Source organism: Miscanthus floridulus, chromosome 7 (assembly GCF_019320115.1).
Source record: "Miscanthus floridulus cultivar M001 chromosome 7, ASM1932011v1, whole genome shotgun sequence".
NCBI classification, from domain to species: Eukaryota; Viridiplantae; Streptophyta; class Magnoliopsida; order Poales; family Poaceae; genus Miscanthus; species Miscanthus floridulus.
The window spans coordinates 129779285-129807247 of record NC_089586.1 but is presented as its reverse complement, the minus strand read 5'-3'; the positions used below and the strand labels follow the sequence as shown (position 1 = coordinate 129807247).

The 27963-nt window shown below is 48.4% G+C and overlaps 1 pseudogene; it reads left to right on the top strand.

The window, feature by feature from the left end:
* The first annotated feature begins 8986 nt into the window (after positions 1-8986).
* On the top strand, positions 8987-26517 carry LOC136466276 (CLIP-associated protein-like; annotated as a pseudogene).
* The last annotated feature ends 1446 nt before the right edge of the window (positions 26518-27963 follow it).

Here is a 27963-nt window from a genome sequence, read left to right as displayed (position 1 = left end):
AGTCGACCGGACGCTGAGCCTCCAGCGTCCGGTCGTTTCCAGTAAGGTTCCAGAAACGAATTTCTTCGACCGAACGCGTCTGGTCATGCTCGACCGGACACACCTAGCGTCCAGTCACTCGGCGACTCCTCTGTGCATGACCATGTCAGTGTGACCGGACGCAGCCAGCCAGCGTCCGATCGTTTTAGCTCCAGCGTCCGATCGATGACCGACGCTGCGCTTCTTCAGCTGCTACTGACCGGACGCGTCGGTCCTACAGAGACCAGCGTCCGGTCACATATAGTGACCTCCGTCTTTTCTGTCTAGGGCGCCAGTTAAGTTCTTAACCCTTGCTAAAATATGCCAACCACTAAGTGTATCACCTTGTGCACATGTATTAGCATATTTTCATAAATATTTTCAAGGGTGTTAGCACTCCACTAGATCATAAAATGCGTATGCAATGAGTTATAGCATCTAGTGGCATTTCGATACGAGTTTCACCCCTCTTAATAGTATGGCTATCAAACCTAAATGTGATCACACTCTCTAAGTGTCTTGGTCACCAAAATAAAATAGCTCCTACCATTTATACCTTTGCCTTGAGCCTTTTTTTCTCTTTCTTCTTTTCAAGTCCAAGTACTTGATCATCACCATGGCATCACCATCATCATGTCATGATCTTCATTTGCTTCACCACTTGAATGTGCTACCTATGTCATGATCACTTGATAAACTTGGTTAGCACTTAGGGTTTCATCAATTCACCAAAATCAAACTAGAGCTTTCAGCGTCGTTGAGCCTCGGGCGGGAGCAGGGACGGCGGCGGCGCGACGACCACGAGAGGAGGCTGGAGGAAGCTAGAGAAGGGGCGGTAGTGGAAGCCACTCGCGCCGGCACAGCTCCCGTAGGGGCGCCGGCGCCTAGCACCCGCCGCCGCATCAGGAGGGAAGGGGAGATAGAGAGAGAGGAAGGAGAGGGCGAGATGGAGGTGAGAGGCAGGCAAGGGACAGCAGCGGTGGTGGAGGAGGAGGCGCAGGAGGAGAAGGGCGGCCGACGCCGCCGCACCCCGGTCGCGCCCGTCGCCGTGGTCGCGTCGGGATAGAGAGGGTCCTACGATATACAGGCCTAATTTTAGTAAAGTTCGAGGGTTTTTTTTTAAAAAAAAACCTGAGAGGAGTCCCGGACTGCGGGTTAATTCAACTAAAGTTCGAGGGTTTTTTTTTGAAAAAAGACCGGGGCTTGTACGATCTGGGTCGTCCGTGCGGCCGATCCGATGATGGGGAAAAACGGACGACGTGGCCACGCTGCCTGACCCTCTTTTGGTAGCATGATTACTATAGTAAGATTAGAAAAGATTCAACCTTGTAGTCTAGATATTGTCTGTCGCGGTTCATTTAAATTCTGACAGAGGTAATAAGCGTTGGCACCTGTGCGGCTTTTATCATAGTGCTAATTAAGTACTGCGTTGTCACTTCAGAATATGCATGTCTGCCGATTCCTCAACTATCTTCCAAGTAACTTCCTATTCGCTTCGCTGAATTCGTTGATTTGTTGTGAGAGAAAAATACTATACCATAATTGATAAGTCAGGCTGACAAGTTCGAACAAACAGGGTATGACCCACTTTGATCCTCTAGGCTACTAACTATTATTGGATGTGTTAGAGTTAGGTGGTAGGTATGAGACACTAGCTAAACTATTAACTCGAGATTTAAACAAGATCTCATCTATTTTGTAAGCAGCAACTCAATTCGTCTTAAAACAAAATACAAAGTATCAAAGGTTTAAAATCTCCGGATTATAAAGTATTTTGGATTGTTCAACGTCCTTATGTGCCTGCTTTCTCAACCTCATCCATGCATGTTTCTTGAACACTATCTTACTTAAATAACTCATGCAATAAAAGAACTCGGAGTGCGGGGGATAGCATGCGGCCGTAAATGATAGTAAACGATTGTGGATTATAAGCTAGAATAATATTTTTCTCTCACATCAAAACAGTTTCAGCCGGCTTATCAGCTAGAATCTACAATATTTTTTTTTCACAACAAAACAGTTTCAACCAATTTATCAATCGATTTTAATACCAGCCGAACAGGGGCCCAAACAGCCGCTGGCTGCACGAACAGGACAGCCGAACGAATAAGCTAGTCCTGTGATGGATGAACGAACGAGTACATTCGTCATTATGCTTGCTCTGAGATGAAAGTTGGAATTTGGGGCTATTGTAGCATCTTCGTTTTTATTTGGCAATTAGTGTTCAAACATGGACTAATTAGACTCAAAACGTTCGTCTCGCAATTTCCCACCAAACTGTGCAATTAGTTTTTTTTTCATCTACATTTAATGCTCCATACATAGGCCGCAAACATTCGATGTGACATGTACTGTAGCATTTTTTTTTTGAAGTTGGGGTCCAACTAAACAAGAGCAAACTGTGAAACAACCACGGACTAAAAAAAAAAAGAACAGGGTTGTAGTATAGACACCTCCAAATTAACGAAGGATAGGCATCTGCCCTAAATATAACTTGGGAGGTTGTGCAGTCTGCAGTACTCTGCATCAGCACGTGTACGTTTGAGGACTTGACAGAAGAAATGTCAAAAGCTTCATTATAACAGATATTTTACGATGTTTGGGAGGAACTGGTGGTTTCCTTCCGTTAAAACTAATTGCCGTAGATATTAATTAGGGAAATTAATTAATTGTAATTAAGGATAGTTTAGTACTTTCCTGATCTCTAACTGCGTCGTGACTCCAGATATCGCTGCTCCATGCGCCGCTACCTCGCCGCCCGCCTCCCAGGTCGCCCTCACCGCCAATCGAGTCGTCGCCGCCCTCACTACTGCATCTCCCTAGGGTCGCTGCCCGCCTCGCCCTAGGCTCGTCGCCGCTTAGAGTACAAGACAGACGTCTCTTACTAACAGCTGCGGGTGGAGGCGAAGGAGCAGCGGCTGCGACTGGGCGTGGAGGAGTTCGCGGTGGTGGAGAGGGAGAGGGCCGGAGACGAGGTCGTTGCCATTGCTGGGGTGCGCGAGGGTGAAGCGGCGCGAGCGAGATGGCTGGAGGCGGGCCGACGCTATTGTAGGGCAATGCAGCGACGGCGCTGCTACGGGGCCGTGCCACAGCGATCCTGCTGGTCGAACAGCCGCCCGACAGCGTGTAGCACCGGCGGCACGGCGCGCACTGCAGCCACACCACGTCGCTGCCGGTGTCCAGCACCAGCAGCGCGGGCGTCGGCGGCGTGCCCACGCCCACCCAAGCGAAGTACTCGCCGCTGCCCTGCGCAAGGCCGGACACCACTGTTAGGATCGGTGGCTCACCGTCCTAGGAACTCTCGGCTGCCGGCGATGTCCGGTGGTGTCCGATCACCACGGACTCGAACAGATTGAACAAAGTATAGAACGCAGAACACGGCGAGTTGGTTTACTGCGAATGGCGCAGCTTTACCCGATGCATTTCATTGATCTTATGTATGGCTCGATCCGACTTCCCCGCCACAGTTTGTTGCTGCGTGGTACGCCGTCTTTTGCGAACGTCCACGCGACAAGCACGGCGAACAACCCATGGCGGAGTGAGCCTCCTGGACGCGGTCACGGCGCAATGGTGTGCAAGTCTCCACCCCTGCCTGCGATTCTACGCTCGTACAAAACATGTTCATGCATCTAAGTAACAAAGTAATGCACCTAATGAATGGATACAACTTTGACACGATTACTGAAGGCCGAGCTCCAACAATTCACCCCCTTAATCATGACAAACACTGACAACACCCAACCTCTAACGCATCTCGATGAACTTGACTCTTCCCAATGGCTTCGTCAGAACATCTGCTAATTGTCTGTCAGTGCTGACGTGTTGAACTTCAGCAATTCCATCGCTAACACACTCTCTGATATAATGATATCGTGTGTCGATGTGCTTACTTCTCTCATGGTAAACTGGGTTTTTGCTTAACTCAAGTGCAGACTTACTGTCCATCAAGAGTTTGAACTTCTGAACTTGTTCACCTGTCAGATCAGCTATGAGCCTGGACAGCCAAACACCCTGACAAGCTGCTGATGCTGCTGCTATGTATTCGGCTTCACAACTTGACAGTGATACTACCCTTTGCTTTTGTGATGACCAAGTCACCACATTGTCATTCAGGAAGAATAGGATCCCTGTAGTGCTTTTCCTCTTCTCAAGATCTCCAGCATGGTCACTATCAGAGTAACCCAAGAGTTTTAGACCTGAAATGGATTTCTTCTCAAACTTGCAGCCATAATCAGAAGTACCAGCAACATATCTCACAATCCTCTTGACTGCTGCCCAGTGTTCGGAAGTGGGAGATTCCATGAACCTACTCACCATCCCAACTGCAAAAGCAATGTCAGGTCTGGTGTTCACCAGATATCTCAAACTCCCAACTATACTTCTATAATTGGTCACATCTCTCACTAGATCAGGCTTCCCAGGGAGTAGCTTGCAATTCTGCTCCATTGGAGTATCAACAGGATTCAGCCTATCATTCCACACTGATCAACAATCTTGATGGCATATGCTCTTTGACAGATAGTAATCTGCCCAGGGCTTTGTTTTACTTCCATCCCCAAGTAGTAACTTAACATGCCAAGATCACTCATGCTAAAAGTTTTACACATCTGATTCTTGAATTCAGCAATGTTGTCTCTATCAGGCCCACAAATAATGAGGTCATCAACATATACTCCAAGCAACAACAGAGAACTGGCACTACCTTTCTTGTACACTGCATGCTCCTCTTCACTCCTGACAAAACCCAACTTCTGCAATTCATAATCCAACTTGGCATTCTAGGCCCTAGGTGCCTGTTTCAACCCATACAGGGCTTTCCTCAACTTCAACACCTTGCCTGGATACTTGGGATTCAGAAAACCTGGAGGCTGGTGGACATAAACTTCTTCTAGCAACTCACCATTGAGGAATGCAGATTTTACACCCATGTGGTGCACTTCCCAACTGCCTTGAGCTGCTAGAGCCAAAATCAGCCTTACTGTCTCCAACCTTGCAACTGGAGCAAAAACTTCTTCATAGTCCACCCCCTGTTTCTGAGCATACCCCTTTGCCACCAATCTTGCTTTATGTTTCAGAATGTTTCCCTCAGGATCCCTCTTTACCTTGTACACCCATTTCAGTCCAATTGCTCTCTGCCCCTTTGGAAGATTAGCATAGCACCATGTATCATTCTCCTGAATGGACTTCAGTTCAGATCTCATTGCATCAACCCAGCAATCTTCTTCTAGTGCCTCAGCTACTCCACTTGGTTCATCTGCAGCAAGTAGACATAGTCCACTATATTCATAGTCAAGCATCTCTTTAGTATTATCAAACAGGTCATTCAGAGTTCTGTATCTGGGAGTTCTTTCCTCTGAACTGTCAGACCCATGACTTGGAGATGTTGCCAGATGATGATGTGGAGCTTGCACTGAGTCTGGGGAGTGTTGTGGTGATGGTGCTGCTTCATGTGGAGCCACAACACCAGTTTGCCCAACAGAAGCCTCCCCTCCTGCTTCTGCTGATGGCTGGGCAACTGCATCTTCTATTGTCGGATTTTCATCAGGCAACTCATAATGCACAATGAAAGTTTTAGTTTCTTCAGTTGTTGGATTTTCTGCATTGGTCCACTTCCATGCTTGTCCTTCATCAAACAATGCATCTCTACTGACCACCAACCGACCAGTAGCTGGATCAAAGAACCTGTAGCCTTTAGTGCCTAGCTCATAGCCGATGAGCACCATCTTGGTAGATCTGTCTGACAGTTTGTTCAGACTAGGACCATTATGCTTCACATAAGCCACACAACCAAATGTTCTGAGATGGCTCACATTAGGCTTCCTTTTGTACCAAGCTTCAAATGGGGTGATGCCCTCAAGGCTTTTCATTGGGGATCTGTTCAGTATGTAGACTGCTGTCATCACTGCTTCACCCCAGAACCTTGCAGGAACATCCATAGATTTCAGTAAACACCTAGCCATCTCAACCACTGTCTGGTTTCGACGCTCTACTACTCCATTCTGTTGGGGAGTATAGGGAGTAGTGGTGTAGTGTTTTATACCCTGCTCATTGCAAAAGATTGAGAACAGATGAGATGCAAACTCTCCTCCCCTATCTGTTCTTAATCCTTTCAGCTTTCTGTCAGTTTCCAGCTCAGCTCTCTGTTTCACCTTTTTAAAGTATTCCAGTGCCTGATCCTTGGTTTTTAACATCTCCACCCACATAAATCTACTGTAATCATCAACTACTAGTAGGAAATATGAGCAACCCCCCGGTGTTTTGGGAGTGATGTAACCACAAAGATCTGCATGAACTAGCTGTAAACCCTGACTAGCTCTTGCCCCTGAAGCTTTGGGAAAAGGAATTCTATGTTGTTTCCTAAGAACACACCCATCACAAATCTACTCCACCTTGTTCACTATTGGCAGGCCAGTTACCATCCCTCTGCTACTCAAATCTCTTAGAGCTTTGAAATTGAGGTGACCAAATCTAGCATGCCAACGCCAAGCTACATCTTCTGCTTTTGCTAACAGGCATATTGGCTCAATTAAATTCAACTTAACAGTATAGAGCCTGTTAGCTGTTCTAGGAGCAGATATCAACAGAGCACGTCCCTGATCATACACACACATCCTTCCATTCTCCAGAACCACTTTGAAACCTTTCTCCTCTAATTGCCCTAGACTGACGATATTGCTACGCAGCTTAGGAATGTAATAAATGTCAGTCAATACCTTGTGCTGCTGATGACGACCTTGCGCCACCACTGAGCCGATGCCCTCAATCTCCACGCGAGAGCCATCACCGAAACGCACTGAGCCGCGAACGCTTTGATCGAGCTGTGTCAGCGCTGATCGCGTCCCGGTCATGTGATTGCTTGCGCTGGTGTCTAGCACCCACACACCGTCGGGGACATCGATGGGGGTCACCTTCTCCGACAGGTGCACGATCTGAGTCGGCCCACGCGCGACGTCGCACGTGGCCAAGAGCAGAGCACCACCGTGATCGGCCCCGCCGACGACGACGTTGGCCTCCGGCTGTGTGCCGTCCTTCTTCTCCTTCTTCGGTGGGCGTTTGCAGTCCTCCGCCCAGTGGCCGTAGATGCCGCAATTGCGACACCGGCCTTTCCTTCTCGGCGTGCCCATGGAGGTCAACTTGACTGCACCCGTGGCACCACCGTCAGGGTGCGCCACCGCCTTGCCCTTTGAGGAGCCGCCGCCGCCACCGCTCCCTCCAGCCTTGTTGCCAGGGTGGAATCGGTGCTTATGCTTCTCCAACCAATCTTCTTCGGCGAGCATTAGCCGCCCGGCCTTGTCAACGATCTGGTCGACCTTCTCATCGAAGCGCTCCTCCGCCGCCCGTAATCGCCCGACCAGTTCTTCGACTGTCAGCGTCTTGAGGTCGACGAACATCTCAATGGACACCACGATCTGTGTGAACCGAGGTGGCACCACACGCAGAAACTTCTTCACGACGCGGAGATCATCGATCGTCTCGCCCAAGGTTTTGAGATTACCGACAAGATTGGTAATTCTCATGCTGAAATCATCGACAAACTCCCCCTCCTTGAACTGAATGTTCTCAAATTCCTTCAAGAGCTTCTGGGCGTTCACCTCCTTAACGCGATCGGCTCTGATCCGCATCGTCTTCACTGCATCCCACGCCTCCTTCACCGTCGTCTTCCTCCCCAACGTCTGCCACATCTCCTTGGGTACAGAGCGTAGGAGGGCGCTCATAGCTTGTCGATCTTGTGCGCGCTTCGGGTTGGTACCTGGGTCGATCACCTCCCAGATTTCCAACGCTTCGTAGTTGCACTGCATCAACATGGACCACTCGGTGTAGTTGTCGCTGGTGAGCATCGGCCACATGAGCGAGCTCTCCTTCACGGTGGACTTGGTGGATGTATCGCCCATGGCGCTCGACGGTGGTTGGCGGCGCGGCTTGCGATCTTCTTCTACGTTGGCTCTCTTGGTGGACCACTGGATCCACCGGAACTCTCAACTCTCGCTCTGATGCCAATCTGTTAGGATCGGTGGCTCACCGTCCTAGGAACTCTCGGCTGCCGGCGATGCCCGGTGGTGTCCGATCACCATGGACTCGAACATATCGAACAAAGTATAGAACGCAGAACACGGCGAGTTGGTTTACTGCGAATGGCGCAGCTTTACCCGATGCATTTCATTGATCTTATGTATGGCTCGATCCGACTTCCCCGCCACAGTTTGTTGCTGCGTGGTACGCCGTCTTTTGCGAACGTCCACGCGACAAGCACGGCGAACAACCCGTGGCGGAGTGAGCCTCCTGGACGCGGTCATGGCGCAGTGGTGTGCAAGTCTCCACCCCTGCCTGCGATTCTATGCTCGTACAAAACATGTTCATGCATCTAAGTAACAAAGTAATGCACCTAATGAATGGATACAACTTTGACACGATTACTGAAGGCCGAGCTCCAACAACCACGGCGTACTCCGTGCTGTCTCCGACGGCCTGGGATGTTTCTGGCAGAGGTGCAGAGCGGCAGCAGAAAACCAATCCATGGCCACGGCTGCCCACGAGATGACAGACGGTGGCAGCAGAGGCTCCGGCCACAGCCAAACGCGGGCCGAGCAACAGCTGCGTTACCTCCGACCACGGATGCGCGCAGACCGAAATGACACGGCAACGAGAAGGCCAAGGACGTTGCGGTGACCAAGCCGCGGCGGCAACTGAATGTCGAGACCACGGCCACGACGCGCTGATATAGCAGGCTAGCTGCAGGTGCATGCATCGTTGTTCCGTTGGCCGCTCATGCCGGTGACGGCGTTCTTGACAGCCTCGACGTCGGCTTGCCGCGCGACATGCTGTGCCTGTGCACCGGCCCTGGTTGGCTTGCCGCGCGACATGCTGTGCCTGTGCACCGGCCCTGGTCGGCTTGCCGCGTGACATGCTGTGCCTGTCCTTACGCCGCGCCGTTGCGCGTGGCCCAGGCCTTACCTGCTGCGCGGCCTGCATGGCGCACGGCGAGGCCGCGAGGAGGAACTCGTCCAAGAGGCCGAGGCACGCGTACTGCGGGAGGAGCATGCAGGTTCGCGTCAAGGAGAAGCTCGCACAGGAGAAAGGGGCGGGAAGTACAATTCTACCCTTTTAATTTATTTTGTAAATAATTTCTGACCTATATGTTTTGGGTTCTGAACCCACGTATTTCTAGTTTCGGCCTACAACTTAGGGCTTGGTTAGTTGGAGGAATTTGGATTTTGGGACTACTGTAGCACGTTCGTTTTTATTTGGTAAATAGTGTTCAAACATGGACTAATTAGGCTTAAAACGTTCGTCTCGCAATTTCCCACCAAACTGTGCAATTAGTTTTTCTTTTCGTCTACATTTAATGCTCCATGCATGGGCCGCAAACATTCGATGTGACAGGTACTGTAGCAACTTTTTGGAAGTTGGGGTGGAACTAAACAAGGCCTTAAATTTCCTCCACGTTGGTTCTTCTTATTTAATAGCCATCCGATCTATTAAATGAATGGCTCTACTTTTTTTCCGAGCACCATAAAATTTCACTCATTATAATAAGTAAGTTTACGTGAGAAAACCCGGCATGTATGTTCAGTGCCAGAAGAACAGACGAACAGTGTATGCTAGTAGCTAACAGTAACAGCGACGCTACAACTGCTAGGAGCTGAAGTTGAATTGATAACACACGGAGGGAGAATAAACAATAGTTAAAATAGTACTAATCAGCACCACAGGACTGAATTAATCCACGTTATATTGCGTTGATCCTTATGCATGTAATTATCAAAGCAGCTTGTGTGCTAGTTTATTATGTGATAGCATGAAGCTACAACATATAAGATGCCGCTTGCAAGAATTTAATTTGGTCCACCAGAGCTGTCGATTAATTAAGAGAATAAAGTTGTGGAATAATAATAATGTATGCTCCATCCGTTCTAAAATGTAAGCCGCCTTTTCTCTAACTTTGACCACACCTGTAGAAAAACACATCATATCTACATATCAAACTAAATTAGTTCCATTAAATCAACTGTAAAATTTATTTGTATGTAAATTTTGTTAAAGTTAGAGTAGTTTGACTTAAAAAGAAAACGGTAATACATAATAATGCTAAGGGATAATTCCGTTTCATCCATCAAAATTACAACTTTAAAACTATTTCCAGGCATTGTCTTTGCCATCTACATGGTTTCAAAGGCGGTTTTGCACATTATAAAAAAACAATAAAAGCTAATTTTCTTTCCTAAAAGTTCATAACTAATTCATTCTAAACCAGAAAAAAATGGCGTCTGCATATCCATTCAAGTACGAGTAAGAGTTGGAATGTTGGATGGTCCAAAAACACAATCAATTTCTTATGATAGAGCATGTCCATTCAAGTACGAGCTTGTGAATCAACAATGAACATGGATAAAATGGCGTTTCATATCTACCATACCTAGTCCACTTGGAATGAAAAAAAGTCTTTTTCCCCATGAAACAACGCAACTACCATATGTATAGTTAAAACCACCACATACACTGGAAACTCAGGGATAGACATGTTTCCTATAATTTTAACAATTTGATCTGGACCGCACAACGTATATACGTCGGTGTCAATTATGGCTGCCCAACTAGTTGTACACAAGAATTCTACTCGTAGTCGGTTAATAACCTTAATTACCTAATCTAGTTAACAAAGACTACCTACTAGCAGATGAGAACAGTGCGTGTAAAAGCTGCAAATAAACTACTGCTACACTACTTGCTTATATGTAAGTTCACACATAATTCTAGCCTAGCATAAAACAATATGTCAAGTTAGTAGCACCTGTGGCAGGACTTCTTTTGGCTCTCCGAGTTCAATTTTACAAGAGAAAGAGAAAAATAACATTTTACCTTGTGATGTGATGAGAAATCCTTCTAGAGGGGGTCTAAGGGCGTGTTTAGTTGGTAAAAATTTTTGGTTTTGGCTGCTGTAGCCCTTTCGTTTGTATTTAGCAATTAGCGTCTAATTATGGACTAATTATGTTCGAAAGTTTCATCTCGCGATTTCTCACATAACCGTGTAATTAGTTTTGTTTTTCGTCTACGTTTAGTACTCTATACATGTGCCGTAAAATTTAATGTGACACTTTGGGGTGAAAATTTTTGAAATCTAAATAAGGCCTAAATTTGACCTGCCAGTGCCACTGCAAGGTAGCGTTAGCAGGTAGTCATCGAATTAACTAATCCTAGCCCATTTCCAAACCGCTAAACGCGCGCCTATAAAACCGCCGCCCTCCAAACCCCCACACGGCCACACCGTACCTCGCTTCCTCCCCTTCCCCTCCCTCGCTTCGATCACCTCCGCTCCACACCCCCAACAAGGCCCTCCCGCCGGCGGGTGAGATGGCAATGTCCGCCGCGGTGGCGCGACTGCGGGAGCTGGCGCCGGCGCCGAGGGCGGAGGAGGAGCTGGAGCTCGACGACGCCGGCGCGGCCGCGCTCGCCGAGTGCTGCGCTGGCCTCCTCCGCCCTGGCGGCGGCGGGGCCGCGCGCGAGGCGCTCTGCGCTGCAGGCGTAGGGGGCTCGATGCGCCGCCATGCCGATGGGCTCGCGCCGCTGGTCGTCGCGCGCCTCGGCGACGGACACGCGGCCGTGCGGGAGGCCGCGAGGAGGTACCTCCTCCTGCTCATGGAGGTATCGCGGGCCGCGGCTTTCGATTCTGTTCGCTCCTTGGAGTCGATCGTACTAGTGTTGGTGCTCCGAAATGATTCCTGTAGCTATTAGTTACTTACGTTTGTAGCCGTGGGGTTTTCAGTTAATATTAATGGTTTTGTGAAGCCGGAACCTTAATTCCATTATCTCAAAAATTAATTGTTTTGAATCAGCACAAACTTTATGAAGTTGCCATAACCCAGGATTAGAAAATAAAACGAATTTGCGGTGGACCATTATTTATGATGATAGTCAGGGTTGGTTTCTGAGCTGATTTGGGCTGGCTGGTGCTGGTTTGTTGTGAGAGGAAAAACTGTTGACTGGCTGGTTTGGGCTGGCTGAAACCAACAAGCGAACAGGCTGAGTATTTATGTACAGTGTATAAATAGCACATCACGCAATTTATTTGGTTCAGAAATCTTCATGTGTCGTCTCACACTGTCCTTATATTAAGATTTAACTACTTTTTAAAAAAAAAAATTACTTTATGTTCCAAATCTCAAAAGAGGATTATTATTGGTCATATTCATATAGTAAAGAAAAGACTGAAGTATAATAGAGGTACTTGTCATAAGTTCCAGAAAACATTTGCTACCGTGAGTATTGAATTAAGTTGTGTTTAATATGTCTAGCTAAATGGACGGTCCACGGTGATTTTGGAGAACCATAAGAATTGCTGTTTTGTTTCATGTTGCAGGTGAAGGAGATGAATGCAAGAACGGAAAACACAGAGCCAAATTCCTGCATGCCAGATGACCGACACGTTCACTATACGACAATCGAAATGGAATCTTCTAATACCAGTCAAGCAAGAAAAAATTCCAAAGACAAGCTCAGCACAAGAGACATCTCACTTCTTGCAGGTACATTGGGCTTGCGTTCAGGTTTTCAGGCTATGGTCTATGGAGTGTGAAATATCTAATTTCATTAAAGAGCAGAGTGAAATATTTTAATATATTTCTATGTCTAACAAGAGCCTTGTATGGATTCATACGTCAGAAATTAGTAAATTAATTAATTCTCACATATCTTTTTTTAGTAAATCCATGATATAATATTATACTCATAGTAGTACTAAAGTGCAGAAAAACCTGATGATAATACTTCCAATAGCCGAACCTAATGTCGTTACTGAATATGTAAGATGGAGCGAATTTGCTGGTCATGTACCCCAAATGTAGGGTACTGGTGCACTTATGTAGTTGCTTTTCTATGTTACCATACCAGTTCCTTATCATTGGGATATAATATGTCATCCCCTTTTGTTGCAGGAGGAGATATTACAAGAAAATTAGTCGAACCTATAAAGGTTTTCTCTGAGAAGGACCTACTAAGGGAGATAGAAAAAGCAGTATCTACTTTGCAGCCAGATAATGAGTGGTCAATCTGGATAACTGCAATGCAAAGAGTGGAGGGTTTAGTGCTTGGAGGTTCCTGAATGCCTTTTTTATGTTGGCTTTACTGTACACATAAATATTTATGTTTCTCAGTTGAAGAAGTGTAGGATTTATTCTGAGGGCCTTTTCTATTTCATCTTTGTGCCAGGTGCTGCGGACTATTCAGCCTTCCCTATGCTCCTAAAACAGCTCGTGACCCCTCTAATAACTCAGCTTCTGGATAGGAGACCGAGCGTTGTAAAACAGGTTCAGTCACTCATAGTTTCATTTCATGTTTGCAACACAACTTTCTTTCGTTGTTAGGAAAGAGAATTCTGCCTACATAGTTACATGTACTGTAAACTGATCTGCAAATCAACAAAATTGCGATGGTAGTGCCTTGTTAGATTTGTTTGACCCGAAAACAGACATCACGTGTGGCTGTCAAATATCCTACTAAATAGAACATGCCATATTTTGTCCTTTTTGGGCACTCGCTGAAATGCATTTTTGTATTTTGGATACTAATAGGCATGCCATTTACTAAACTTCCTATCGAAAGAGTTACTACGCGACTTTGAACCATATGCAGAGCTGCTTATTCCGGTATGGTGTTGCTTTCTTTCTCTATGCATCCACTGCTAACAGTAACAGCTGTCGGTCTCAGTCTGATGTATCTGAATCGACCTTGTTTTTTCTTAAAACCACAGGTCCTTCTTAAGAATGTCGTGATCACCGTCCTTGTAATTGCTGAGTCTGCTGATAACTGTATAAAAGAGGTATACATGCTCAAGCGCTAGCTCTGGCCATTTTGATTTCATGTTGTTTGATTCTTGCTCTCTATGCACAGATGTTAAGGAACTGCAAGGTAGCTCGTATACTACCAAGGATTATTGAATTTGCAAAGAATGATAAAAGTGCTGTTCTTCGTGCCAGGTATGAGAAGCACTGATATGGTATTGTGACAGATAATACTTGATGGGAGCTTAAAAAGGTTTTCCCCAATTGCAGGTGTTGCGAATACGCAATACTAATGTTAGAGTATGTTGTAGATTCCTTCATAGGCCAGCAATACCGGCGTAGGGTCAGGCGTGCTGCAGCCAGTAGTGGCTAAGGCGCCTTTATTTGTTTAGCAAGTCAATAAGTCAGGAGGATTTTTAGGATCTATAAGCTATGGTTTGTTAGGAAACCACCTGGACTATAAAGGTGGCTCTTTAGATATGTAAGGATTTTATCGAAGAAGAATAGAACTCTACCGTGCCGGTGGGGTTCCTCTTCGACGGTGGCTGCGCGCGCTTCTGCCGCTGCTGCCGGCGACTCCCCCCCTGCACCTTTGCCTCGCTATCCCCTCCGTTCCAATTCCCAGTCCAGCCTACTCCTCCAATCTCCTCTGCGTACTCCACGGCGGCAACGCCATATCAATTTGGTATCAGAGACCATTCCGGGTGAATCGACAGCCATGTCCGTCTCCCAATTCGATCGTGCGGCCCTTGAGAAGAAGCTGGACGCCAATTTCGATCGAATCTTCGGCCAGCTCACCTCCATCACCAATCGCCTCAATTCCCACGACTCCCGTCTGGCTCGCGTGGAGACCGGCAAGCCCGATGCGGGTAAGGGCGCCGACGGGGAGGATGGTCACGGTGGTGAAGACGACACGGTTGCGGACGCATGGATTGCGTTCCGCGATCGCACGCTTCGCGAGCGGGAGCGCTTCGCCCGCGATTTCGACTCGCACGATCGGGACGCGTCCGATTACCGCGCCTCTGATCGTGAGTTCGGCGGGCGCGGGTTCCGCGGCTACGAGGACCGCGGCCCGCGCGGCTTCCACGACCGCGGCACGCGCGGCTACGAGGACCGCGGCCCGCAAGGCTTTGAGGAACGTGGCCCGCGCGGCTACGATGATTCGGGCGCGCGCGCTACGGCTTCGACGACCGCGGCTTCAGGGGATACGACGACCGTGGTGGGCGCGGCGACGGTCGCGGAGCCCGCGACTACCACCGCGACTACGACCGCGGTGGAGGCCGTTTCTTCGATCGGCACCGTGAGCAGCACAAACCGCCCAAAATTCCCTTTCCGGCCTTCAACGGCGAGGCGGATCCTCTGACCTGGCTCAACAAATGCGACAACTTCTTCCGCGGTCATCGTGTCCCAGAAGATGAGAAGGTGTGGATGGCGTCTCTGCACCTCGACGGCACTGCGGCGGAATGGTACTACCAGATGGAGTGTGACTTCGGCATGGTCCCATGGCCGCGCTTCGTCGACTTCGTCAACCTCTGCTTCGGGCCGCCGATCCGCACCAACTCCATGGCCGAGATCAAGGCCTTGGTCCGCACGGGCACCGTTGAGGACTACTCGCGGCGGTTCCTGGCCCTGCTCGCGTGCTGCGACAACCTCGCCACGAGGACGGTGATTGATCTGTACACGGGCGGGTTAGGCCAGCCGCTGGCCGCCGACGTCAAGATGCAGCACCCCGTCAATCTACAACAAGTCATGAGCCTCGCGCGGGCGTACGAGCAACGCCACGCGGAGGCCTCTACTGTCAACAGCTCGGCGGCGCCTAAAGGCTCTGGCCGCCGCGCCATTGCATCGGCCGCCACTACTGCCTCCGGCGCTACGGTGCAGGACGGCAAGCTAGATGGGCCACAACCGCGCTTTTGCCGCCTCACACCTGCGGAGATGCAGGAGAAGCGTCAGAGTGGGCAGTGCTATTTTTGCCCGGAGCCGTACAGCAAGGACCACAAGTGTGCTACCAAGGGCGTCTTCCTCATGGACTTGGCGGATGGCGCGGACGACCCCTCAGCGAGATCAACGACGTGGAGATCTCCCTCCACGCGCTTACCGGCCTCAACTCCGTTGACTCTATGCTGCTGCAGGTCACAGTGGGCGGCGTTCATCTACGGGCGCTGGTGGACACCGGCTCCACCCACACGTTCATCCACTCCACGCTTGCCCAGCGCCTCGGTCTCACGGTGACCCCGCGTGCTGGCCTTAATGTCATGGTGGCCAACGGCGACCGGGTGTGCAGCCCGGGCGTCTGCCTTGCTACACCGGTCACCATTGGCGGCGAGGCCTTCTCCATCGACTGCTTCGCGCTCGACTTGGGCGGCTTCGACTTGGTCCTTGGCGTCCAGTGGCTCCGGACGTTGGGGCCCATCGTCTGGGACTTCACCGCCCTGGCGATGTCTTTTTGGTACAACGGGCGCTCCCATCACTGGACCGGCCTTGGCTGTAAGGGGTTGGCGGCTCGCACGGTCGCTGATTCCCGTGCTGTTTTGGAGCAGCTGTTGCAGTCCTACCAGGACATCTTTGAGGAGCCACGGGGCCTGCCACCGACACGCCGCCATGATCACCGGATTCATCTACTGCCGGGTTCTCCACCGGTGGCGGTGCGCCCATATCGATACCCGCAGCTCCTCAAGGATGAGATCGAGCGACAGTGCGACGACATGCTGGCCCAGGGGATCATCCGGGAGTCGACATCGCCATTTTCCTCCCCGGTGCTCCTGGTCCGCAAACATGATGACAGTTGGCGCTTCTGCGTCGACTACCGCGCCCTCAATGACTGCACTATCAAGGACAAATTTCCGATTCCGGTGGTGGATGAGCTCCTGGACGAGTTAAAGGGTGCCCGCTTCTTCACCAAGATCGACTTACGCAGCGGGTACCATCAGGTTCGTATGCACCCGGACGACGTCGCCAAGACTGCCTTCCGGACGCACCGGGGGCACTTTGAGTTCCTCGTCATGCCCTTCGGCCTCACCAACGCCCCGGCGACATTCCAGGCGCTCATGAATGATGTGCTCAAACCATTTATTCGCCGCTTTGTTTTGGTTTTTTTTTATGATATCCTCATCGACAGCCACTCGTGGGCTGAGCACTTACAACATGTCAAGGCTGTACTGCAGCAGATCGACCATCGTCTCTTCGCCAAGCGCTCCAAATGTTCCTTCGGCGAATCATCAGTGGCTTACCTCGGTCACATCATCTCCGCCCAAGGGGTCGCCATGGATGCTGAAAAGGTCGCTGCAGTGGAGGCGTGGCCACAACCCCGTTCGGTACGCGCGCTGCGCGGGTTCCTCGGCCTCACCGGTTATTACCGGAAGTTCATCGCTGGGTACGGCGGTGTTGCAGCGCCGCTGACTGCCCTCCTCAAACGGGAGGCATTCACATGGACGGCAGACGCCGAGGCGGCTTTCATCGCCCTCAAGACTGCGCTGATCACCGCGCCTCTCCTTCAGCTTCCGGACTTCACCAAGCGGTTCCTTGTGGACTGTGATGCGTCCGGCGCTGGGTTTGGCGCTGTGCTGCACCAAGGCAACGGTGCTATTGCATTTTTCAGCCGGCCGGTTGCTCCTCACCACGCCAAGCTGCCAGCTTATGAGCGCGAGCTCATTGGGCTGGTCAAGGCTGTCCGTCATTGGCGGCCTTATCTCTGGGGACGTGCGTTTACTGTCCGCACCGACCACTGGAGCCTCAAGTTCCTCCTCGACCAGCGCCTCACGACTATTCCCCAGCACACGTGGGTGTCCAAGCTATTTGGGTATGACCTCACGGTTGAGTACCGCGCCGGCAAGTTCAACACTGTTGCGGACGCGCTGTCTCGCCGTGACGAGGAAGCAGCGGTTTTGGCTCTTTCCGGGCCACTCTTCACCGACTACGATGCACTGTGTGCTGAGCTGCAGGATGATACAGCAGCCCAGAACCTTCGACAACAGCTTGCTGCCGGAACAGCGCCGGATGGCTGGCAGCTGGTTGATGGCCTGCTGCTGTACAACAACCGTATCTTTGTTCCGGAGGGTTCTACCTTGTGGTCACAGCTGCTTCGTGATGCTCATGGGGCCGGCCATGAGGGTGTCCAGAAAACTCCCCACCGGCTGCGAGCTTCGTTCTACAACAGCAGCATCCATCGCCTGGTCCGTGATTTTGTGCGTGGGTGTGCCATCTGCCAGAGGAACAAAACAGAGCACCTACACCCAGCCGGCCTTCTCCAACCTTGCCGGTGCCAAGCCATGTTTGGAGTGACATTGCTATGGATTTTGTGGAGGGCTTCCCACGTGTTGGAGGCAAGTCCGTCATATTGACTATCGTCGATCGCTTCTCTAAGATGGCTCACTTCGTGGCACTCAGTCACCCCTACTCCGCACAGTCCGTGGCTCGGGCGTTCTTCGACAATATTGTCCGTCTACATGGTTTCCCGTGCTCCATTGTCAGCGACCGCGACACAGTTTTCACCAGCCAATTTTGGGAAGAATTGTTCAAGCTGGCCGGCGTCAAGCTCTTGCGCAGTTCAACTTTTCACCCACAGACAGACGGACAATCAGAGGTCACCAATCGCATCATTGTCATGTACCTCAGGTGTCTCGCTGGTGATCGGCCACGTTCCTGGCTGCAGTGGCTTCCTTGGGCGGAATTTTGCTTTAATACTTCATTCCAGTCCGCCCTTTGGGCCACGCCGTTTGAGGTTGTCTATGGTCGGCCGCCCCCAGCCTTGATATCTTACACACCTGGAGCGGCGCGCGTGGCTGCTGTTGATCGACAGCTGCAGGATCGTGATATCTTCTTGGCTGAGATCTGGGAGCGTCTTATTTTGGCCCAGGACACCATGAGAGAGCACCACAACCAGAAACGCCGCCATCTGGAGTTTGCTGTGGGCGACTGGGTCCTGCTCCGCCTTCAGCAGCGGACTGCAGTTGGCATCACGGCTGCCTCCCGTTCCAAGCTTGGACCGCGCTACTTTGGGCCATATCAAATCATTGAGCGGCTTGGGGCTGTTGCCTATCGTGTACGGCTGCCGCCTAATGCCCGCATACACGACGTTTTCCATGTTGCTTTGTTGAAGAAGTTCGTGGGTGAACCGCCTGCTGCCATTGTGCCGCTGCCAGTCATTCTTCGGGGTCGTGTGGTACCTACTCCATCACAGGTGGTTCGAGCTCGTCTGAACAGGGGTCGCTGGGAACTCTTGGTGCAGTGGACTGGTTGCTCCGCTGCTGATGCTACATGGGAACCAATTGCAGCTTTCAAAGAGCGATATCCGGCATTCCAGCTCGCGGACGAGCTGTTTGTTGGGGAGGAGGGAAATGTTGTAGATTCCTTCATAGGCCGGCAATACCGGCGTAGGGTCAGGCGTGCTGCAGCCAGTAGTGGCTAAGGCGGCAAGGATGGCAACGGGGACCCGATACCCGATACCCGACGGGTATTTGATCCATTAGGGGACGGGGATGGGATCATATCTTTACCCGCGGGCATCTAAATGGGCAAGAATCCATACCCGACGGGCATAGTGGGTACGGGAACGTTCCCTGTTTACCCGTACCCGTTACCCGTTGGGGAACCCGACTATTTGAGCTGTCATGCGAGTATTAGGCCCAAAGAAGCTCAACATAGATATTTTGGTCCAAATCTGAACAGTCATATATATAATTTGTGTGTTCTAGGAACCATCGTTCAATTTTTCCTCACCATCTCCGCCAGCAGCACAAGCACGCCTGTCTCACGAGCGCTCGTGCCCCTCGCTTCCTCAGTTCGGTCTCTCTGCCACCTTTGCTCGTCCTCCTCGCAACCTCGCTCCTTCTCCTCGGCATCTCCGAGACTCCGACACTTATACCCAGGTGAAGAAGAAACGTCTCCGATTGCAAAGCTGCGACCCCAAGTGTCCTTGTTTATTGGGTATGCAGTACCCGTCGGGTATCTGTTACCCGACCGATACCCGACGGGTACGGGGATGGGCAATAATCTATACCCGAGACAGTTAATGGGGATGGGGACGGGATAAATTCTCCGTAGCGGGGAAGAGAACGTTCCGGCGATACCCGACGGGTATATACCCGTTGCCATCCTTTATTTGTTTAGCAAGTCAATAAGTCAGGAGGATTTTTAGGATCTATAAGCTATGGTTTGTTAGGAAACCACCTGGACTATAAAGGTGGCTCTTTAGATATGTAAGGATTTTATCGAAGAAGAATAGAACTCTACCGTGCAGGTGGGGTTCCTCTTCGACGGTGGCTGCGCGCGCTTCTGCCGCTGCTGCCGGCGACTCCCCCACTGCACCTTTGCCTCGCTATCCCCTCCGTTCCAATTCCCAGTCCAGCCTACTCCTCCAATCTCCTCTGCGTACTCCACGGCGGCAACGCCGTATCAGAGTACTGGGTTGATACTCCAGGAATACAGAGATCAGCTGACCTGTACGAAGACCTTATAAAATGCTGTATAGCAGATGCAACTAGTGAGGTATTTACATTGCGTCATTCATTCATTCTCCATTTCTTGTCATGTCCTGAGAGGAATGCTGGTTAGAAGTTTGATTGGGATTCCACAGGGTCATCTGTTCCTCCTATAAATTTGGAGCACATTTTAGTGTTTTCTTTTAAAAGACTTTCTTTAGGTATTACCACATAGATTCATTAAAACATAAAGTTTTTCTTTTTGAAACATAATTAAAACATAAAGTTGACTAGCCCATTGATTGTCAAGGCTGAGTACCCCTGAATTATTATCAATATACGCTCTATGTGGGGCAAAAGGAAAACCTGGACTGTTATAGTTTCTTCTAAGATGCAGATCTTTGACCACTCTTAAAGTCTTAAGAGAGAAGTCTTGTCTAAAATTAGTTCATTTGTTCCCCTCAAAAAATAAAACAGTGCATTAGTCAGTTTGTCCTTTTTTTGGTCAGCTGAAAGATGCCGTTGCAGTCCTCAACTTCTTGTCTTTTCGTTATGGAAGTCAAAAGTCCTCTGATTTATTCTGCTCTTTTCCAATTTCAAGGTCCGATCAAGCGCAAGGGCATGCTACAGGATGTTCTCAAAAATTTGGCCTGACCGTTCACATCAGCTGTACTCATTTTTTGAACCATCCAGACAGAAAGTGGTTTCCTTAAACTTATCTTGCGTTGAGGAAATTTATTAGACATACTATTCATCTAATCATGTAACTACATTTTTTTATGTAGATGATAAATGATGAAGATGCTGAGACACCTCAAAGGCATCTTCCTCCAGTTAAATTAAGGCAGCCTCAACCTAGTTCTTTCATTCCAGCTGTAATAGATAAAGTTGTTAAGGTCGATTCTGGGACATCATTTTCTTCTGGAGACCTGCAACCATCAGACAGACTATACCTCCAGTGTGATGATATAACCTCAAAAGGCCCAGATGAAGGCAATAAGGATGACACTTTGACTATTGGAAGTTCTTTTGAGGATAAGATCACACTAAGAAAAGTAGAAACTAAAGACAGAGATACTGAGAAATATGATTCAGGTACCTGTCATTAAAAAAAACAAATTTTATCATTACCTGTAAACACTTGTTTTTTTAATTTGTTTAACTGGAAATATTAGGCTCTGCTGACCAATTTATTGCATAAATTCAGGCAACAGTGCAGGTGTCAATTTATCGGCTTGTGACCCGCCAACTGCCACTCCCATTGCAACAGAAGCACCTTCAGAAATGTCACTGAATGATACAGCTGTTGTAACAATTGTTCAAGATAAGGCTGAATGCAGGCTGAATGTTGAACCGATAACTCAGCAAGTTCAAGGACGAGAAGATCCTTCTGAATTGACGTGCCTGCCACCTGCAGTTAACTCGAAAGGTCCAGGGAACCTGCTAAAGGAAAATCCCGTTGAAGTAAGTTCTGATGCTGGATCAAGTGGAAAAGTAGGAACTCATAAGAAGAGTGCTGTTTCTAAGGAGCCACGTGGCAGTTACACCCCTAACTTCCGTCGACCTCTCTTGGGTAAGCAGATGACAAATTGGTTTTATGCCAGTACCAAAAGTGATATACATGAGAAGCAACTCATTTTGGGAGAAATGGTCAATAACATGGATGTGCCCTCATCTCTTACAGAGGCACTTTCTTTAGGTCTTAACCCAAGATCAGATTGGATGATGAAGGTATATGCATTCAGTTTCTTAAGGCAGTGTTTGCTAGAACGTGGATCAAAAAGCACTCAGGAAGTTGCACAAAATTTTGAGAAGGTTATGAGACTTGTTTGTCGATATCTGGATGATCCCCATCACAAAGTGGCACAGGCCGCTCTCTCATCACTAGCTGAGATCATGCCAGCTTTCAAGAAGCCTTTTGAACATTATCTCGACAAGACACTGCCCCGTATTTTCTCTCAGTTGAATGATCCAAAGGAATCAATCAAGCAGCGGTGCTTGATAATTTTGAAACATGCAAATGAAAGTTATCCCATTGATTCTCTTTTACCCGCCTTACTTCGTTCGCTAGATGAGCAGAAATCTCCCAAGGCAAAACTGGCAGTTCTTGAGTTTGCAAATGCCTCTTTTGTAAAATGCACAGTCAATTCTGAAAGCTATTCTAGCAGCAGTTTCCTTAAGCCATGGTTGGGAAAGCTTGCCTTTTTGCTTAATGATAAAAACAAAAAACTGAAGGAGGTTACAGTGGTTGGTTTCTCATCTATTTATTCTCATTATGACCCTGAATCCATGTTAAGCTTTTTGGTCACCTTGTCAATGGAAGAACAAAAGCAGTTAAGACGGGCAATGATGCAATTAATACCTACAATAGAAAGTGACTTGGAAGAGTTCTTGCAACAAAAGAGACATAAGCAAAAGGCTGCATCTTTTGATGGTTTCACTGCTAAATCACCACTTCATCCTGCATCTCAATCTGCAAAATCACCCCTGCATCCTGCTTATCGATCTTCTAAGTCACCACTCCATCCTTGATCTGCTAAATCGCCACTTCATTCCGCATATAAATATGCTAAGTCACCGCTGCATCCCTCATATCAATCTGCTAAATCACCGCTGCGTCCAGCATATCAATCTAGTTCTGTTAAGACTGATGATTGTTTCAGTTCTTCACTCCAGTGTCTCCCAAATTTATCTTTGGAAGTCCCAGAGCACCATACTGAAAGGATTGAGTTTGAATCATCTAATGAATCTTATGGTCACAAAACTGAAATGATGGACAAGAAGTCTTGTACCGTGAGGTCAAGGAATGATAATGATCTCCCGAGAAGAAGTGACTTTAGTGTGATATCAGATAACATAGTTCAGAGTGCAAGCAGGGACAGTCGGAGTACGAAGATATTTGATGAACCAAATGATAGTGAACTGCACATAAATACCCGAAAAAACAAAGTTACGAGGATGAGGAATGACTGCCAGGATCATGAGGTAAGCATTTCCCAGTCATCTCTCTCTCTCTTAACATAGCACTTTGCACATACATCATATCTCTAAAAATTTGACTAACCTGATGGTGTTTTGTTTGATAACTACTATTTAGCTTGTTCTCTTTCTGCAACAGTTACATGCTGTAAGTGTCTTATGAGCTTTCTTCTACAAAGCTTGGTAATGGATTTTTCATTTTCTATTAACAGGAGGCAGTGAGTCAATTGGAAGAAGATTCTGAAACGAATGGACACTCAGTGCCCACCAAGGTTAGATTATTTTGACGGGCTGTTGTTTTTTCATATGTTGTAATCACCTCAATATCATTTTTGTTTCAGGGGTATTTCTCCTCCCCTGGTTATTTTGCTGGACATCACCTCATCTTGCACTCGTTTTCAGAATTTACAACAGATGTCTTCTTCCCTTTTTGAGATGCTTGATGATCCAGATGTGCCCACAAGAGAGCTTGCGCTTTCTCTGTTGGTTGAAATTCTTGAAAAGCACGTAAGCTTTTCTGAGACTCGTTAGCAGTGACTACTTGTTTGCTTCCTACATCTAACATGTGCCATTATTGAATACCAATTTCCATGATAACGACCCTTTGCCTTGCCCTTTCCATCCAGCGAAAGGCGATGGAGAACTGTGTTGAACTTCTTATAGCTAAACTGCTGCATGCAACCAAAGACGGTGCCTTGAGGGTAATACACTTGCAGTGCTTGGTTCAGCTCGCATTTGCTGATGCAACCAATCAACCATAAAGTTGGCATCTGAGACCTTCATGTCACTGTCGCTGCAGGTTGTAAATCAGGCCCATATCTGCTTGACAACTGTGGTCACTCAATTTGACCCACTGAGATGCCTTGGGGTACGTTTGTTTTTGCATTTTTGTTAGTGTTATAGCTGTCGATACCTTTTGAACTGAATCTCATGGATAGAGGACTTGAACGGCTTGTTGCTGTTTTTCCCCTTTATTACTGGTGTTTACCTTTTTGTAAGCAATCTTATATTTCTCATTTAAACATGTAGGCCATAGCTTCTCAGTTGGCCAGCCAGGATGAGAAAATTCTTATTATAAGCATCAATAGTTTGAGCAAGGTAATCAGCACACCAAGTTTCAACAACAACAACAACAACAACAACAACAAAGCCTTTAAGTCCCAAACAAGTTGGGGTAGGCTAGAGTTGAAACCCAACAGAAGCAATCAAGGTTCAGGCACGTGAATAGCTGTCTTCCAAGCACTCCTATCTAAGGCTAAGTCTTTGGGTATATTCCATCATTTCAAGTCTCCTTTTATTGCCTCTACCCAAGTCAACTTCGGTCTTCCTCTGCCTCTCTTCATGTTACTATCCTGACTTAGGATTCCACTACGCACCGGTGCATCTGGAGGTCTCCGTTGCACATGTCCAAACCATCTCAACCGGTGTTGGACAAGCTTTTCTTCAATTGGCGCTACCCCTAATCTCTCACGTATATCATCGTTCCGAACTCGATCCCTTCTTGTATGACCGCAAATCCAACGCAACATACGCATTTCCGCGACACTTAGCTGTTGAATATGTCGTCTTTTCGTAGGCCAACATTCTGCACCATACAACATAGCTCCAAGTTTCGTTATGTAAATTTTATGATTATCATGTTTGCAAACCAGTTAGGAAACTAGTGCTATGAGCCTCAATTTTAGCTTTAACATATTCATGGCTTGAACTGGGAGTCAACTAGCATTTAGCCGCATGCATGTGTACAGCTCATTGTCCCACTTTGACCCGTGTTATGAGTTAGGTGAGGCATACAGCTAGCATGTATTTCCCAAATTGGATACTCATTATTCTTTCTTTGTTTCAGCTTGTGATCCGATTATCAGAGGACAACCTCATGGCTCATTTGTCAACGTTTCTTCCTGCACTTCTGGATGCTTTCGAAAACCGCAGTCCATATGTCCGCAAGGTTAATCCAGCCCCGCTTTGATTTTGATTTACATATTCCAGACCACTAAGATCGCTCACTTTTTTCCCCGGGAAATTTGTTCTTATTTTTCATCTCCTCCAAATTACTTCAGGTAATAAAAGACTAAAAAATACTAGGAATGATTAGAGGTCAATTATTTAGGCAACACAATGTACAGGTTGCACTAGAAGATCGGTTATTGGACTATGTTAGCAAGGAAAATCATCAAATTAAAACTCTGCATTCAATGTGTGAACAAAACCATAAATTCACTAGCAGCATCTAAAACTTGCAGTACCAATCGGCTTAAAAAGGTTGGTACAAAATGGTCGACTTGATCTGTTCATGCAAGGGTCCATGGGCAAGAAGCCTCTTACTGATCTATGGACTGCGGTGGCCACAATAAAAACTGTAATAATCATGCCTTGCTGTCTAGCATGATTCAATGTGTTCAGAGAACCAGAAAATTCAGTAGCATTTCTTCCGCACATGTTTGGTCTGTTCCTTTCGTTTAGCCGGGCCATATCCCTCTTTACTGAACAGAGCTCAGTGCATGCCTGCATCTGCATGGGGGTAACTTTATTCGGATGATCGGATCCAGTCAAGATAGAGGTCATGCATGTAAGCACCAGACTGCATCCTGATACTACTCTCTCACATCCATGCTATGCATGCCGCTTCCTAAGCATATTTGCATGACTGAAGAGAAGAAACAAGGAGCCGTCATCAGGTAGGACCTGCAGTAGCTTTACATTTTACCTGCAACAGCATTGTACCTGAACCACACACATACTGACATACCAAGTAGTGGCAGTAGTCGTCTTGTATTTGCTGGAAAGATCTGCATTTGCTCGCCCCCTCAATCAAAAAAAGAAAATGATGACATGTGTTGCTCATTTTCACCCACGGCTGTGCGCTGCATGCAGGCTGCGATGGTGTGCGTGGTGGACGCATACCTGAAGCTGGGGCCGGCGCTGCTGCCGTACCTGGAAGGCCTGGACAGCGCGCAGCTGCAGCTGGTAACCACCTACGCCAGCCAGCTGTCCCAGGCAAGATTGATTGCGGCGGACGGCTGACGCAGCAGGGCACGCCGGACGGCCAGGCCGGCCGGAGGAAGAGGATGTTCCGAGGCGACGGGCAGCGTGCGTACCGTAGGCTGCCTTCTCATAACTCCAGTGCGCGCCCGGGAAGAAGAAGGAATCGCAGTCCTTTGGCCTCCTGCGATCCCGATTTATGAGCATAGATTGCACTGCGCTGCGGACGGAAGTGTACCGTGCCGTGCTGCGACTGCGAGCAGCAATGGCTGCGCCTGGTTTTTCCTCCTGTCCTCCTCTTTCCTTGTTTGTGGAGTGTGTGCTGTGCTGTGCGGCTGTTGTCATTTAAAGTGGGAAGTAAAAGGGTGAACAGTCAGTCGGTTGTGAAATACTGCTGCATGCATTGCAGTGATGAATTTGAATAAGAAAGAGCAAGATTTTGTGAAAATGGAACCTGGACGGGACTGGATGGATACTATTCCAATATCCAACAAATATAATCCCAAGTGGAAGTGGCTGTCTGCCGAGAGCACCAAAGGCTCTTCCCTCATGGTGGCCTGGCCTGCAGGCTGTAGGCTGCTGCAGCTGCATGGGCACCATATCCCGTCGCTGATACTACTAGCTTCAGTCTCATGCATCCCCATCAGCTTTGGTTGGCTTGGCCGCCCACTCACTCCACTCCACTCAGCATGGTCCACGGAGAAGAAGCAGCAGCTGCTGCCTGCTGCCTGCTGCCTGCTGCCTGCTGCATCCATAATCAACTCCTGATGAAGGCTTCCTCATCTGACAGGCTTTTCTATGTTTTTAATCTACACTACATACAGAGCATTCATTCAGAGAAGAAAACAGTGGCGGACAAAACCGCTCAGGCTGTCCGCACCGGGCAGCGCTAAAGCTCCCGGTACGCTACCGGTAGCGTGCGCGCAGTGCGCACCGCGCGCCTGTAAGCGGCCCGGTAGCGTACCGGCTGCACAGTAGACCGCGACAGACCGCGCGAGAGAGAAGCCGCTAAAACACTGTAGCGCTACTGTAGCAATGAGAGGAAGAGTTGTGGAGAGAGAGAAAGAGAGAGGGAGGGGAATAAAATATGGAATAGTGGGTATAGAGTATGTGATAGAGATGACACGGATGCGGAAGAAATGAATATAGAGTAGAGAATCTTGATGACTAGAATAGAATATTCCTTTTTAGAGATAAAAATAGAGGTGGACGAGTTCGGATAGCCTCAGCCCACGGTAACTGGTACTCCCTCCGTCCCAAAAATATTGCAATCCTAGAATTCAATTTTTTTCCCAAATTAAACGCACACTTACAGCACAGTCTGGGTATCAGCTAGTGAGGTCTACTTGTTCAGAACCCAGCGTAGCAGCGTCTTTTCGTTTTTCATTTAAATAAAAAAGAAAAAAACAAGGACGTTCACTCGGGAAAAAAAAAACGGGCCGCGGGCTGCAAGCCTGCAATGCTCACGCGTGGCTTCCGGAGCGCTCCATCCAGATGCTTCTGTGTGCGGGAAGGAAATCTGCACGATGCACACTTTGGTGGGGCATAACTTTACAGGATTATATGTACATTGGTTTCTATGTTCAATATTTTTTTTTTGGACGGAAGAAGTATGCATAATACCAGTACATGCATCGCTCTGTTGGGTCCCGTTCCCCGACGTAAGACTCAAATTCAAAATGGATAATAAGGGATTTAAAATTAGCTTTCAACAGAGTATCTATATAGAAGATTTATTTTGGGTTGTCTGAGAGGCACAGTTTAAATATGGACATCATTTCTCCTGGAAA